This window comes from Antechinus flavipes, chromosome 6 (genome assembly GCF_016432865.1).
Source record: "Antechinus flavipes isolate AdamAnt ecotype Samford, QLD, Australia chromosome 6, AdamAnt_v2, whole genome shotgun sequence".
Taxonomy (NCBI): Eukaryota; Metazoa; Chordata; class Mammalia; order Dasyuromorphia; family Dasyuridae; genus Antechinus; species Antechinus flavipes.
In genome coordinates this window covers 137,482,367-137,499,523 of record NC_067403.1, presented here as the reverse complement: position 1 = coordinate 137,499,523, position 17,157 = coordinate 137,482,367, and positions in this window count along the sequence as shown.

Below are 17,157 nucleotides of genomic sequence, written 5' to 3'. Positions count from 1 at the left end.
ATATATTACCTCCTTGTTTCGAATGTGTTTCTTATACATTATAGCATTTGTTTTTTATACTACCCCACTTTCATTATATGGAACAGTTCATCACCTTCACAATCACAGTTATGATTACTATGTATTTCCCTCCATCCTATTTCCCCTCATTTATACTTCCTCTCTCCTTTCACCTTGTCCTCCCTCACCAATATTTTGCTTCTGACCACTACTTTCCTCAATCTGCCCTCCCTTCTGTCAACTCCCTCCCTTTTCTTTCTTCTTTATCTCCCTATTTCCCTGTAGGTTAAGATAACCTCAACTGACTGTGCATGTTGTTCACTTCCCTTGCCTTCCAGAACATCTTATTTCAAGTACCATGATCCTTTAATGTAGAAGCTACTAAGTCCTATGTAAATCTAGCCATAGTTCTCAACATTTGAATTGTTTCTTTCTGGTTGCTTGCAGTTTTTTCTCCTTGACTTAATAATTCTGGAATTTGCCTGCAAGATACCTTGCAGTTTTTATTTTGGATTCTCTTTCAGGAGGTGATTGATGGATTCTTCCGATGAATATAGTATCCTCTGGTTGTAGGATATTAGGGCAATTTTTTCTTGATAATTTAAAAGATGATATCCAGATTCTTTTTTTGATCATAGTTTTCATGTTGTTCAATAATTCTTAAATTATCTTTTCTACTATCTATTTTCCAAGTCGCTTATTTTTCCAATGTGGCATTTTACATTTTTTCTATTTTGATTTTTTTAGACTATTTCTTGATGTGTTATAGCTTCAACTTCCCCAAAGCTAATTTTTAGTTAGCTTTTGTACCCCTTTTCAATTTGACCAATTTTACTTTTTAAGGAGTTCTTTCCTTCAGTAGATTTTTTCCCCCCATTTTATCAATTTTATTTTTAAGGAATTATTTTCATCAGCCAATTTTTTGTTCTCCTTTTTCAAGCTCTTGACTCTTTCTTGCACACCTCATTTATTTTCCCATTTTCTTCTACTTCTCTTATTTGACTTTTAAAATCAATTTTTGAACTCTTTCAAGAAGACTTTTTGGTTTGAGCCCAATTCATATTCTCTTTTGAGGTTCACATATAGGTATTTTGACATAACCTTTTTTGAGTCTTCTGAGTTTGCATTTTATTCTTCCTTGTCACCATAGAAGCTTTCTATTGTCAAGGCTTTTTTTCTTTTCTAGAGGTTTATTCATTATCTCTTTAATGATCTATTTTAGAATTTTTCCAGGATTTGAAGTAAAGCTCAGTGGCCTAAAATTTGCAGTCTGTTTGTACACTAAGACTATAAGGTGGCAAAAGTAAGACCAGGTCAGGCTGACTTCTAAATCATCCCACAGTCTAAGTATAAGCAAAATCAGGCCTGAAAAATCCATCTTTGTCATCTTCATGTTTACTTGCTAATCAGGACAAGATGCTAATCCACTCAGTTGCCACAAATAAACAAAAGCACCGAATGTTCAGTTTTGCTTTCTGCAAACTGAATTCACTGGGATTTGTTCTAAAACAAACACAGTGCAAAAACTGGCCAGTAAAAACAGTCTTGCTCCCAACCCTGAGTGCCTTTACTCTGGCTTTGTCAAATATGGTGGTACCTGCCAAGAAAAAGACCAACCAAACTCTACAAACAGATTTTTCCCTTTGATGCTTAAGTCAAAGTGTAACTCTAGCAAACCCAATCTGCTTAGATCATCTCAAAAGTCACAACTATTCTTAGGCCTATCATTGTAGAATCATGTTCCCGACAATCCAGTTTAGTGAAATCCTAACTTCAAATTCCTTCTACTTTGCTCACTTCTACATCTCTTTTCAAGTATTGTACCTACTTTGCTTACATTTTATAGTGAACTGTACTATATGCTGGAGAATTTAATATTTTTGCCCATGCTCTGAAGTCAAAGAAGTGTAGGAAAATGCAACGACAGCTTTGATTGATGGTAAATTCTTTGATTAACTATAGACTCTTGTTTTCTATAGGAATCCAGAAGTATAATTCCAATGCATCAGCTCTTTCTCTCCTAATATCTCTCCACTGATAATAGCCTAGATTTAAGAAGATGACTTCTATCTGCCCTTCACTTTAATCCATGTACTTTAATCCATCATTAAAGATGAAGTGATTGAAATATTACTATACTTCAGCCAGGGAGGAATGATATCCTACTCCAGAAGAGAAAAATTTTAGCTTTAGTCTCTAAGACAGAAGCATAGATATGTAAGCTAAGTATAAATAAAATAAATATTATACAATTTAGATACTAACTTTTCTTTTTTTAATATTTTCTGTTGACAGCATGATGTGAACAAGGGCGTACTGATAAACTTGCAATATTAATATTTTCCCATTGCTTTCTTAACTTTAGATAATCAATAAAATAAAAACAAAGCCTTGATTTCTAGTGTTTGCCAATATCAAAGGTGTAAATATTTACTCTGAATATTTAATAATTGACTCTTTATGAGCTGGAAAGAGCTGGTTTTATAACATTGCTAAATGTAGTAGAATACACATAGAAAGACTAGGTCCATATGAATTAGTAGTGTATATTTATCTTTTAAAAACTGAGCAAATTTCTCTTTGTCAAATATTTCATGGTGCATGAGCCTTGCAATTGCTTTCCATTGCTAAATCAAATGACTATACTGGTCTAAATTAGGTATGGTCCAGAACTAAGTCTAGAATGGAATTTCCTGAGGTCTTTTCTATAGGAAATACTAACATGATGAGATTGTCGTGATGATTAAATACCATTAAAATGAATTGTGTTTATAATCTCCAGGATTTATATCATGTTTAAAGTTTGCAAAAGTACTTCACATCTCATTTCATTCTGATAACACCTCTTAAAGGTTTATGCTATTATATTTTATAGATTGATAGAGGTTAAATGATTTGCCTGGGATCACACAGCTTCTGAAGTAGGATTCAAACTCAGGGCTTCTAACTACAATATTTTTTTCTTTTTCTTTCTTTTCCTAAGATAATTTTTAAAATTTAATTTTATTTATTTAATATTTTCCCCAGTTACATTCAAAACAAAAAAAAATTACACATGATTTTAAAATATTTGAGTTCCAGATTCTCTCCTTTAATCCCACCTACAATTAAGAAACCGCATGTGAAGTTATGTAAAACATTTCCATAAAAGTCAAGTTGTGAAAGAAAACATCTATCTCTTACCCCAATGAAAATAAAAACCCTTAAGAAAAAATAAGTTTAAAAAGTGGGGGGGGGGAGAGAAAAGAGAGAAAGAGAGAGAAAGAGAGAGAGAGAGAGAGAGAGAGAGAATATGCTTCAATCTGTATTCAGCCATAATCAGTTCCTCCTCTGGGTATGGATAGGATTTTTCATCATAAGTCCTTTAGAGTAGTCATGGATGATTGAACTACTGAGAACAGCAAAGTCATTTACATCTAGTTATCCCAGAATATTGCTATTACTTTAAATCTGGAGGACTTTCCAAGATTTTTTTTTTCTTTCTGAGAATATCCTGCTCATCATTTCCCATGGAACAATAATATTTCAATAAAAACACACACAACAGTTTATTGAACCATTCCCCAATTGATGGGCATTTCCTCAATTTCCATTGTTTTTTTGCCCTGAGAAGAGAGTTGCTTTGAATACTTTTTTGTATGTGATTTCCTTCCCCCCAAAATCTTTTTTGGTATTTATGCCTAGTAATGGTGTTGTTAGATGGAAGGATATGCATGAATTTATAGCTCTTTGGGCATGATGATCATTCATCAATTGGGGCATCTCTCTTATTTTCTATAAATTTGACTTAGTTCCCTCTGTGTTTGAGAAATGAGGCCTAATGAGAGAAACTTGCTTCAAAAAATTTTTAATAATTATTTCTAACTGTATTCTCCCTCCTCCTCATTTATTCTCTCTTTTCTTTCATCCTGTTTCTCCTCAAAATTGTTTTGGTACTGACCACTGCTCTTTCTTTTATCACCCTCTGCCCCTTCCCATATCCCATTCCCCTCTTATTTTCCTGCAGTGTAAGATAGATTTTTTTTCCTATCCCTATTGAGTATGTATGTTATTTCCCCTTTGAGCCAATTCTGATGAGAGTAAGGTTCACTTCCTTTTCCTCTCCTCCTCCTCTTTCCCACCACTATAAAAGCTTTTTTTGGCCTTTTTTTTAAAATGACAGATAATTTGCACCATTCTACTTCTCCCTTTCCCTTTCTCCCAGCATTTCTCTTACCTCTTAATTTCATCATTAGAAAAAAGGCACTATCCCTTCATATTCAACTCACACCTCTGCCCTTTGTTTGTATATACTACTACTAACTGCTACAATAATGAGAAAGTTCTAATGAATTACAAGTATCATCCTCCCATGTAGGAATGTAAACAGATAAACCTTATTAAGTCCCTTATGATATCACTTTCATAATCATCTCCTTATGTTTCTTCAGAGACCTGTATTTGAAAATCAGTTTTTGCATTTAGCTCTGATCTTTTCATCACAAATGCTTGAAAATCCTTTATTTCACTAAATGATCACCATTTCCTCTGAAGGACTACACTCAGTTTTTCCTGGTAGGTGATTCTTATTTGAAATCCTAGCTCCACTGTTCTCTGGAATATCATATTCCAAGCCTTCTGATCCTTTCATGTAGAAGCTGCTAAATGGTGAGTTATTTTGACTGAATTGTTTCTTTCTGGATACTTGCATTATTTTCTCCTTGACCTGGGAGTTCTGGAATTTGACTATAATATTTCTAGGAGTTTTCATTTTGGGATCTCTTTCAGGAGGTGATTAGTGGATTTTTATTTTACTATTTGGTTCTAGAATATCAGGACAATTTTCCTTGTTACTTTCTTAAAAGAGGATATCCAGCCATGATAAAAAAAAAAAGTCATGTTGTGATTTTTAAATGATCTCTCCTGGATCTATTTTTTCAGGTCAGTTATTTTTCCAAAGAGACATTTCAGATTTTTCCTATTTTTTCACTTTGTTTTTGGTTTTGCTTTGTTGTTTCTTGACTTCTCATAAAGTCATTAGCTTCCATTTGCTCAATTCTATTTTTTTGTTATAGCTTTTTATTTACAAGATATATGCATGGGTAATTTTTCAGCATTGACAATTGCAAAATCTTTTTCTTTTTTTTCCCCTTCCAATTATTTTTTTTAAATTTTATTTTATTTAATAATAACTTTGTATTGACAGAATCCATGCCAGGGTAATTTTTTACAACATTATCTCTTGCACTCGCTTATGTTTCGTTTTTTCCCCTCCCTCCCTCCACCCCCCCCCCCAAGATGGCAAGCAGTCCTATATATGTTAAATATGTTGCAGTATATCCTAGATATAATACATATTTGCAGAACCAAGCAGTTCTCCTGTTGCACAGGGAGAATTGGATTCAGAAGGTAAAAATAACTCGGGAAGAAAATCAAAAATGCAAATAGTTCACATTCGTTTCCCAGTGTTCCTTCTTTGGGTGTAGCTGTTTCTGTCCATCATTTATCCATTGAAACTCAGTTAGGTCTCTTTGTCATAGAAATCCACTTCCATCAGAATACATCCTCATACAATATCGTTGTCGAAGTGTATAATGATCTCCTGGTTCTGCTCATCTCACTTAGCATCAGTCCATGTAGGTCTCTCCAAGCCTCTCTGTATTCATCCTGCTGGTCATTTCTTACAGAACAATAATATTCCATAACATTCATATGCCACAATTTACCCAGCCATTCTCCAATTGATGGGCATCCATTTATTTTCCAGTTTCTAGCCACTACAAACATGGCTGCTACCAACATTTTGGCACATACAGGTCCCTTTCCTTTTTTTAGTATCTCTTTGGGGTATAAGCCCAATAGAAACACTGCTGGATCAAAGGGTATGCACAGTTTTATAACTTTTTGGGCATAATTCCAGATTGCTCTCCAGAATGGTTGGATTCGTTCACAACTCTACCAACAATGCATCAGTGTCCCCGTTTTCCCGCATCCCCTCCAACATTCATCATTATTTTTTCCTGTCATCTTAGCCAATCTGACAGGTGTGTAGTGATATCTCAGAGTTGTCTTAATTTGCATTTCTCTGATCAATAGTGATTTGGAACACTCTTTCATGTGAGTGGTAATAGTTTCAATTTCTTCATCTGAAAATTGTCTGTTCATATCCTTTGACCATTTATCAATTGGAGAATGGCTTGATTTTTTATAAATTTGAGTCAGTTCTCTATATATTTTGGAAATGAGGCCTTTATCAGAACCTTTAATTGTAAAGATGTTTTCCCAATTGCAAAATCTTTTGTTCCAACTTCTCCCCTCCTTCCCTCCACCCCTTCCCCCAGATGGCAGGTTGACCAATACCAGTTAAATATGTTAAAGTATAAATTAAATACAATATATGTATACATGTCCAAAAAGTTTCAATTCTATTTTTAAAGGAATTATTTTCCTCAGTGAGCTTTTGTATCTCCTTTCCCAATTGGTCAATTTTGCTTTTTAAGTCACTTTTCTCCTCATTAGCTTTTTGTATTTCCATTTGCACCACTCTCAATTCTTTTCCTAATTTTAGCTCGATCTCTCTTACTTGATTTTCAAAATCTCTTTTGAGCTATTCCATGGCCAGAGAACAATTCTTATTTTTGTTGAAGGCTTTGGATGTGGGATCTTTGACTTTGTTATCATCTTCTGTATTAGTGTTTTGATCTTCTTTGTCACAATAATAACTTTCAATAGTCAGAAACTTTTTTTGGTTGTCTGCTCATTTTTCTAGCCTATTACTTGCTTTTAACTCTTTGTTTCATTCATTCATTTATTTATTATACTTTTTTATTGACAGAACATAGGCCTGGATAATTTTTTACAACATTATCCCATGCACTCACTTCTGTTCTGACTTTTCCCTTCCCTCCCTCCACTGTCTCCTAGATGGCAAGCAGTCTTATACATGTATAGTATATCTTAGATACAATATATGTGTGCAGAACCAAACAGTTCTCTTGTTGCACAGGGAGAAATGGATTCAGAAGGTAAAAATAACCTGGGAAGAAAAACAAAAATGCAAACAGTTTAAACTCATTCCCAGTGTTCCTTCTCTGGGTATAGCCGCTTCTGTCCATCACTGATCAATTGGAACTGAGTTAGATCTTCTTTGTCGAAGATATCCACTTCCATCAGAATACATCCTCATACAATATCATTGTTGAAATATATAATGATCTCCTAGTTCTGCTCATTTCACTTAGCATCAGTATATGTAAGTCTCTCCAAGCCTCTCTATATTCATCCTGCTGGTCATTTTTTACATAACAATAATATTCCATAACATTCATATACCATAATTTACCCAACCATTCTCCAACTGATAGGTATTCATTCATTTTCCAGTTTCCACCCATTACAAAAAGGGCTGCCACAAGCATTTTGGCACATACAGGTCCCTTTCCCTTCTTTAGTATTTCTTTGGGATATAAGCCCAGTAGTAGCACTGCTGGATCAAAGGGTATGCACAGTTTGATAACTTTTTACGCATAATTCCAGATTGCTCTCCAGAATGGTTGGATTCATTCACCATTCCACCAACAATGCATCAGTATCCCTGTTTTTCCACATCCCCTCCAACATTCATCATTATTTTTTCCTGTCCTCTTAGCCAATCTGACAGGTGTGTAGTGGTATCTCAGAGTTTTCTTAATTTGCATTTCTCTGATCAATAGTGATTTGGAACACTTTCATATGAGTAGAAAGTTTCAATTTCATCATCTGAAAATTGTCTGTTCATATCCTTTGACCATTTATCAATTGGAGAATGGCTTGATTTCTTATAAATTAGAGTCAAATCTCATTTTGGAAAGGAGACCTTTATCAAAACCTTTAACTGTAAAAATGTTTTCCCATTTTGTTGCTTCCCTTCTAATTTTTTTTTGCACTAGTTTTGTTTGTACAAAGGCCTTTTAATTTGATGTAATCAAAATTTTCTTTTTGTGGTCAATAATGATTTCTAGTTCTTATTTGGTCACAAAATCCTTCCTCCTCCACAAGTCTGAGATGTTCCTCTAATTTATTTATGATCTCGTTCTTTATGCCTAAATCATGGACCCATTTTGAGCTTATCTTGGTATATGGTGTTAAGTGTGGGTCCATGCCTAATTTCTGCCATACTAATTTCCAGTTTTCCCAACAGTTTTTGTCAAATACTGAATTCTTATCCCAAAAGTTGGGATCTTTGGGTTTGTCAAACACTGGATTGCTATAGTTATTGACTATTTTGTCTTGTGAACATAGCCTATTCCACTGATCAACTAATCTATTTCTTTGCCAATACCAAATGGTTTTGGTGACTGCTGCTTTATAGTATAGTTTTAGATCAGGTACAGTTATGCCACCTTAATTTGATTTTTTTTCATTAATTCCTTTGATATTCTAGACCTTTTGTTCTTCCATATGAATTTTTTGTTATTTTTTCTAGGTTATTAAAATTGTTTCTTAAGAGTCTGATTGGTATGGTGCTAAATAAATAGATTAGTTTAGGGAGTATTGTCATTTTTATTATATTCATTCAGCCTATACAAGAGCACTTAATATTTTTCCAGTTATTTAAATCTGGCTTTATTTGTGTGGAAAGTATTTTGTAATTTTGCTCATATAATTCCTGACTTTCCTTTGGTAGATTGATTCTCAAATATTTTATGCTATCAACAGTTATTTTGAATGGAATTTCTCTTTGTATTTCTTGCTGTTGAATTTTGTTGATGATGTATAAAAATGCTGTGCATTTATGTGGATTTATTTTGTATTCTGCAACTTTGCTAAAGTTATGAATTATTTCTAATACTTTTTTAGTAGAATCTCTGGGTTCTCTAGATATACTATCATATTATCTTCAAAGATTGATAGTTTGGTTTCCTCATTACCTACCCTAATTCCTTTAATCTCTTTATTGATTCTTATTGCTGAGGCTAGCATTTCTAATATAATATTGAATAATAATGGTGATAGTGGGCAACCTTGTTTCACTCCTGATCTTACTGGGAAAGGTTGCAGTTTTTCCCCATTACATATGATGCTTACTGATGGTTTTAAATATATGCTCCTGACTATTTTAAGTAAAAGTCCATTTATTCCTATCCTCTCAAGTGATTTTATTAGAAATGGATGTTGGATTTTATCAAATGCTTTTTCTGCATCTATTGAGATGATAATATGGTTTTTGTTAATTTGGTTATTGATATAGTCAATTATGCTGATAGTTTTCCTAATATTGAGCCAGCCCTGCATTCCTGATATAAATCCTACTTAGTTATAGTATATTATCCTGGGGATGATTTTCTGTAATCTTTTTGGTAATATTTTATTTAAGATTTTAGCATCAATATTCATTAGGGAGATTGGTCTATAATTTTCTTTCTGTTTTCAACCTATCTTGTTTAGGTATCAGTACCATGCCTGTGTCATAAAAGGAATTTGGTAGGATTCCTTCAATCCCTATTTTTTCAAATAGTTTATATAGCATTGGAGTTAATTGTTCTTTAAATGTTTAGTAGAATTCACATATAAATCCTTCTGGTCCTGGGATTTTTTCTTAGAGAGTTGGTTAATAGCTTGTTCTATTTCTTTTTCTAAAATGCGACTCTTCCTCTATTAATCTGGGGAAGCTATATTTTTGAAGGTATTTTTCCATTTCATTTAAGTTATCAAGTTTATTGGCATAAAGTTGGGCAAAGTAACTCCTAATTATTGCTCTAGTTTCTTCTTTATTAGTGGTGAGTTCTCCCTTTTCATTTTTAAAACTAACAATTTGATTTTCTTCTTTCCTTTTTTAAATCATATTTACTAAGGGTTTGTCTATTTTGTTGGTTTTTTTCATAGAACTAACTCTCAGTTTTATTAATTAATTCAATAGTTTTTTTTTTCCTTTCAATTTTATTGATCTCTCCTTTTATTTTTAGAATTTCAAGTTTAGTGCTTCACTGGGGTTTTTTAATTTGTTCTTTTCCCAGCATTTTTAGTTAAATCCAGTTCATTAACTTTCTCTTTCTCTATTTTATGCAAGTAGGCTCTAGAGATATGCAATTTCCCCTTATTACTGCTTTGGCTGCATCCTACACATTTTGGTATGATGTCTCATTATTGTCATTTTCTTGCGTGAATTATGTTTATAATTTGCTGTTCCATCCAATCATTCTTTAGTATGAGATTATTTAGTTTCCAATTATTTTTTGGTCTATTTTCCCCTGGCTTTTTATTGAATGTAATTTTCATTGCATTATGGTCTGAAAGGAATGCATTTACTATTTCTACCTTACTGCATTTGAGTTTCAGGTTTTTAATGTCCTAATATATGGTCAATTTTTGTATAGGTTCTGCCAAGAAGAAAGTGTACTCCTTTCTGTCTCCATTCAGTTTTCTTCAAAGATATATTATACCTAACTTTTCTAGTGTTCTATTTACCTCATTAACTTCTTTCTTATTTTTTTTTTGTAATGATTTATCTAATTCTGAGAGTGCAAGGTTGAGATCTCCCACTATTATAATTTTGCTCTCTATTTCTTCTTGCAGCTCTCTTAATTTCTCTTTTAAGAGTTTAAATGCTACACCACTTGGTGCATATATGTTTAATATTGATATTGCTTCATTATCTATGCTACCCTTTAGCAAGATCTAGTGCTCTTCCTGATCTCTTTTAATTAGATCAATTTTTGCCTTTGCTTGATCTGAAATGAGGATGGCTACTCCTGCTTTTTTTTTTTTTTACTTCACCTGATGCATAGTAGATTCTGCACCAACCTTTTACCTTTACTCTGTATGTATTACCCTGCTTCAGTGTCTTTCCTGTAAGCAACATATTGTAGGATTCTGGCTTTTAATCTAGTCTGCTAACCACTTCCTCTTTATGGGGGAGTTTACCCCATTCACATTTATGGTTAAAATGACCAATTCTGTATTACTTGCCATCTTGGTAACCCCTGCTTATGCTTTTCTCCTTTCTTTCCCCCCTTATCCCCCTCCCCAGTATTAAACTTGTGAGCACCACTTGCTTCTCACAATCCTCCCTTTTTAATATCTCTCCCCTATCTTAGAGTTCCTCCCCCTATCTTACCCGTTTTCCACACAATTTCTGTATTCCCTTCTGCTTAGCTTACTCCTTCCCTTTTCACTTTTCCCCTCCCATTTTTCAATAAGGTGGGAGAAGTTTCACCATAAATCGAGTATGTCTAATATTTTTCTCTTTAAGTCAATTCTGACAACTGTAAGATACACACTATGTTCATCCCCCTTCATTCTTTCTCTCAGATATAATAGGTTTCCTTTGCCTTTTCATGAGAAATAGTACTCTCACTTTACCCTTTCCCGGGTACAGTTTCCTTTCCACCTCTAATTTCTAGAACAAAGTATACATGTGTTCTTTATATATCTTTATAGCTGAAATATAGTTCCCAAGATTTCTTTTTACCTTTTTAGGTTTCTCTTGTGTTCTATATTTGTAGATCAAACTTTTGGTTTTGTTCTGGTTTTTTCATCAAAAATAGATGAAATTCACTTATTTTGTTGAATGTCCATCTTCTTCCCTGGAAAAAGATGCTCATTTTGACTGGGTAAGTTATTTTTGGCTGCATACCAAGTTCCTTAGCCTTTTGGAATATCATATTCCAGACCTTTTGATCCTTTAATGTGGACACTGCTAGATTCTGGGTAATCCTTATTGTGGCTCCTCTATATGCGAATTGATTTTTTCTAGCAGCTTGTAGTATTTTTTCCTTCATCTGATAGTTCTGGAATTTGGCTACTATATTACTTGGTGTTTTGGTTTTAGGGTCCCTTTCAGTAGGTGATTGATGAATTCTTTCAATTTCTACTTTATCCTCTGTTTCTATAACTTCAGGGCAGTTCTCTTTATAATTTCTTGGAAAATAGTGTCCAGGCTCTTTTTTTTCATCATATTTTTCAGGGAGTCCAATAATTCTCAGATTGTCTCTCCTAGATCTATTTTCCAGGTCTGTTGTTTTCCCAAGAAGGTATTTGACATTTTTTTCCATTGTTTCTTTTTTTGGTTTTGCTTGAGTGATTCAAGGGTATCTCCTCAAGTCATTCAATTCCATTCGTCCAATTCTGATTTTCAATGAAGTATTTTCTTCACTCACTTTTTTTTTATATCTTTTCCTAATTATCCAGTTGAGTTTTTAAGTGAGTTGTTTTTTTCTGTGGAATTTTTTCCATTACACCAATTTTATTTTTTAGAGAGCTATTTTCTTTTTCCAACTCACTAATTCTGTTTTTCAAGGATTTGATTTCTTTATCTGCTCTATCTTTAAATGAGTGGGGCAACTTATTCAGACTCTCTTGCCAAGCTTCCCTTTCCTTTTCCCATTTTTTCTTCTAGCTCTCGTATGAGAGTCTTTGTAATTTCTTCTAGGAGAGTCTTATATGTTGAAGACCAAATTATATCCCCCTTTGGGGATTCATCTGGAGACAGTCTGTTTTTAGTCTCCTCAGGGTTTAAAGTCTGCTCTCTATCCATATAGAAGCTATCAATAGTTAGAGTGTGCTTTAATTTTTTTGCTCATTTTGTCAAAAAAGAATCAAAGAAAACAAACTAAGAAGAAAAAAAAATGGTCTGCTTTTTTTTTTTTTTTTTTGGCTGGATGGTATTACCGAGCTTCCTCTACAGACTGTAGGGGCAGCAGTGAGGCATTAGTAGGACAGCAATGGCTGGGCTGTACCTGGGCTCTGAGGCTCTGAGAGCATGCTGAGACACTGTGAATGGGTGTGGCCAGGTTGGGAGAGACCCTAGCTTTTTGGGATTGTTTTCTTCACCCTCTGTGTTTTTAGCTTCTTTGCTTGTCTACTGGCTTGCTGTCAGGGCAAACTAGCCAATACTGTGTTAAAGCTCTCCCCACAGAGACGGATCACACCCCACCTCTCCAGTCTGCTCAGCTGTGAGCTGCCTGCCTTACTCTGTCTGCTGTGTTGCCATTGCCTGCCTTCTGTTTGTGCCCAATCTATTCGTCCCTACCCATGAACAAAAACAGACCTTTTCTGGTGAATTTTGAGGATATCTTCTCAGTAATTATTTGTGTGTGTGTGTGTGTGTGTGTGTGTGTGTTTCAATCAAGCACTAATTCCGAGGCTTGTCATGAAATAAAGCATTCTGAGAGAAAACACAGAGCTTAAGTAGATGTGTGCATCCTCTCCACCATCTTGACCAGAAGTCCTTTAATTCTTTGTTAAAGTAGGGCTCTATTTCCAAGGTAGAGAGTGGATTGTTCTAAGCTTAAGGAGTTTTATCAGTGATCCTGCTAGGGACCTGACCACAAACACTTTTGTACTCTGGAACTTTTAGGACTGTCCCTTCCCTATAGTGGCTTTAAGATCTAGTGTGCTAAAGCAACAGAGTCCTGCTTTGCTGATCCTGGGGCCACTGGGGCTGGGACCAGGACTATGCTGGAGTTGTCTGTGCTGGGACTGCACACTAGGCTTCCACCCTCGTTCCACACACGTTTTCTATTGACCTTTCAAGTCCTCTTTAGTGTATCTGAGCTGAGAATTCTGGAAGACACCAGTAGTGCCACTGATTCAGAGAGCAGGTTTGGGTCAAATCTGGGTCCTGGACTGAGGCTGGAACCAGGTTGCACTGGCAGTGCTTGAATTTGGATTGCATGCTGGACTCCCACCCTGATGTCACAGACTTTTTATGCTAATCTTCTATTCTTCATTTGGAAAATGTTCAATTCCATCTTTTTGAGTGTTCCAATTCTTTAGAATTTGTTTAGAGAATTTGTTTAAAGCAATTTGAAGTTCTTTGGGAGAAGGATTAGGTGAGTTCCTGCCTTTACTTTGCCATTTTGGCTCCTTATTTTTTCTAATAATACATATTTTTTTTAACAACATTTAAATATAATTTATTTGTATTTGGTATTTTTTCCTCTTCTCACCTCTCTTATTCAGTATTGACCTAAAGTCTCTTTCATTGCAGATAAACTCTGAAAATCCACCATCCGCTTTCATTTTATTAGGGGAAATTATTACTTAATTTAGTGTTTGAGGATATTCCTACATGAATTAAGGGATGGGACATCAAAGTTTCCATTTCAAGGCAAGTATTTCACCTTCAGTTCCCCCATCTTTTTTTTGCCTGAAGTCCTTATAGAGAGGGAAGAGAAGTAAACATTGAAATCACTGTTAAACTGGGATTTAAAGAAGAGTTCAGGCAATTAACATATCTCTGGGGCATATGAAAGTATTGCTTTTCTAGTTAACTAATCATATGGGTTTTTTCTCTTTCCATGTCTCTCTTAAATGTCACAGTTGAACATATTGCTCAAGAAATTATTGAGGGCTCCCTGAGGATTTAGCTCTTTTATGCTGCCTTCAGCAGTCACCAGGACCTAATGGGGTCTGATGAACTCCAGAGAGCAACACATTCAGCAAATATTTATTAAACACCTGCTACATACCAAGATTTGAACTAAGTGTGAGGAGAAATTAGCTCAAATTTCTTCAAGGAGTAGACATTCTGCTCTTGGTAAGAAAAGTCCCTAAAATCAAATCAGAAGCTATTAATGAAACAATAATATGCATTTATTATTCTCTTCCTATGTCAAGCATTATTATATATTATAATAGGTATTATGAATATAAAAATAAAAATGGAGCATCCCTGTCCTCATAGGAATTCATGGTTTTCATTAGTCATACTTCAAGACAAGTCAATTCAAGTTAACAAGCATTTATTAATTACCCACTGTGAACTAGGCACTGTGCTGGGGATACAAAGAAAAGCAAAAATTGTCCTTGCTCTCCAAAGGTTCACAATCTAATAGGGGAATCAATGCTATGTCCAAGTGAGATATGTATGTCAGCAATTAGATATAATTACTGAGGTAAGGTATTATCATTAAGGGGTGACAGGAAAGCCTTTTTGCAGAGGTGGGATTTTAGCTGAGACTTGAAGGAAACCAGAGAAACCAGGAGGTAGAGACAAGGAGGGAGAGAATTGCAGAATGGAGAGTGAGGTGGGGTGAATATGCATAACTTGAATAAGAAGTCTGAGAGCTTTGAGAGAAAGCAAGGAAATCATTATCATGAAAAGGGCATATGGTAGAGAATACATTGTGAGAAGACTAGAAAGGTAGTAAGAACTCAGGTTATGAACTACTTTAATAGCCAAGTAGAGGATCTCATATTTGATCCTGGATGTAACAGGCAGCCAATGAAGTGATATGGTCAGGGATGAGCTTTGGAAAGATCACTTTGATAACTGAGTGGAAAAGCTACTGAAGTGAGGTTAGGTTGAATATAGATCTTTTATGAACTTCTATTTCACTATAGCAAGGAAATATAATCCAGAAGAATAGGGTTTAAATTTAATGTAGACATTTACTGGCTATGGGGCATTGGACAGATTACATAATGTCTCTGATGTTGTTTTCTCATGTGTAAAATGGAAAAAAAGGGGGAAAGGAACAGTGCCTACTATGGGCCAGGCATGGCTAAGCAATTTACGAATATTTTCTCATTTAATCCTCAAAGCAACTTTGTGAATTAGGTGTATTATTTATCTCCATTTTACAATTGAGGAAATTGAGGCATATTGATGTAAAGTGATTTGACCAGAATACAGACTTTGTGGCCAAATTTGTCCTCAGATTTTTCATTCTGTCTTCTGTATAAGATATTACTTATCTTACATGGTTATGAGAATCAAATAAGATAATATATGTAAAGGTTTCTCTTTTTTTACTATTTTTCTAATCATATCATATTGTCTCTATTACAGTCACTATTACAGCAGTGGATTATATATGGATTATATCCATAATTACCTTTTTTTTTTTTTTAAATTTGCTGAGGCAATTGGGGTTAAGTGGCCTGCCCAGGGTCACACAGCTAGGAAGTATTAAGTGTCTGAGACTAGATTTGAACTCAGGTCCTCCTGACTTCAAGGCTGGTGCTCTATCCACTGTACTATCTAGCTGCCCCCATAATTACCATTTTAGAAATTAAACTGTCTCAGTATTATGAAATAGTTGTTCACTCTCAGATCCAGTGAAAGGATCTCATGAACCCCTACATATTTATAAACAACATCTTCAGAATTGCTGTCCTAGAGAGAAAAAGGTGATTTCATTACAAAGTGTGCTCCTTAGGAACCCAAAACAAAGTGTCAATCCTGGAGTTAGGAAGACTTGAATTCAAATGTAGTGTTAGACATTTACTAGCTGTAGAGTGATATGGGAAGTCATATCACTCTATTTGCTTCAGTTTCTTCATCTCTAAAATGAGCTGAAGAAGGAAATGGCAAATTATGGAACTATCTTTGCCAAGAAAACCTCAGACATGAATGAAATGACTGAATAACAAGGTGACTTAAGCTTCAGAGATTTACAAATAGGAAATGTGCTGTAGAAACAAATGGCAGAAATAGACATGGTTTTGCTCACTCAGGTCAAGAGATGAGTTAGATCTTAGGTTCTGCCTAATGGTAAATCTTGTTCAAAGGTTACAAACTTCTAGGGCAGCAGTTCTTATGTTTTGGTCTCAAAACTCTTTTATACTCTTAAACATTTTTGATAATAACCCAAAGAACTTTTGTTTATTTGGATTATATCCATAATTACCATTTTAGAAATTAAACTGTCTCAGTATTATGAAATAGTTGTTCACTCTCAGATCCAGTGAAAGGATCTCATGGAACCCTACATATTTATAAACTACATCTTCAGAATTGCTGTCCTAGAGAGAAAAGGTGATTTCATTACAAAGTGTGCTCCTTAGGAACCCAAAACATGCCAGAGAATTATTCTGCTTGGAATGCAAAGCCAGTAAGTTATTTAAAAAACCAATACAAGTTCAGTGAGAAGGGAAGTGAACTTGCATTAAAATGTGTTTTAAAGTGAATCCAAACTACAGAGTGACATTATGTGACTGGAAGAGACAGTGGAAGACCTTGCACGTATGTTTGGGATCCAACAGCATGTTGAAGTATTATCCAAGTGGAAACCTTCACTTTTCTTCCCATTTAAAAGAAGCTGCTGGGTCACTGAAGTGGTCTTTGTGTTTCCATAAGTCTTCACGGGCTCTTGTTTGTTCTTTTTTGTTTTCTTTATTTTCTATTGGATGAAAGAAAGTTGTCCTATCCACATGCACTGATAACTTGAGTGACTGTATAGGAGATGGGATCTT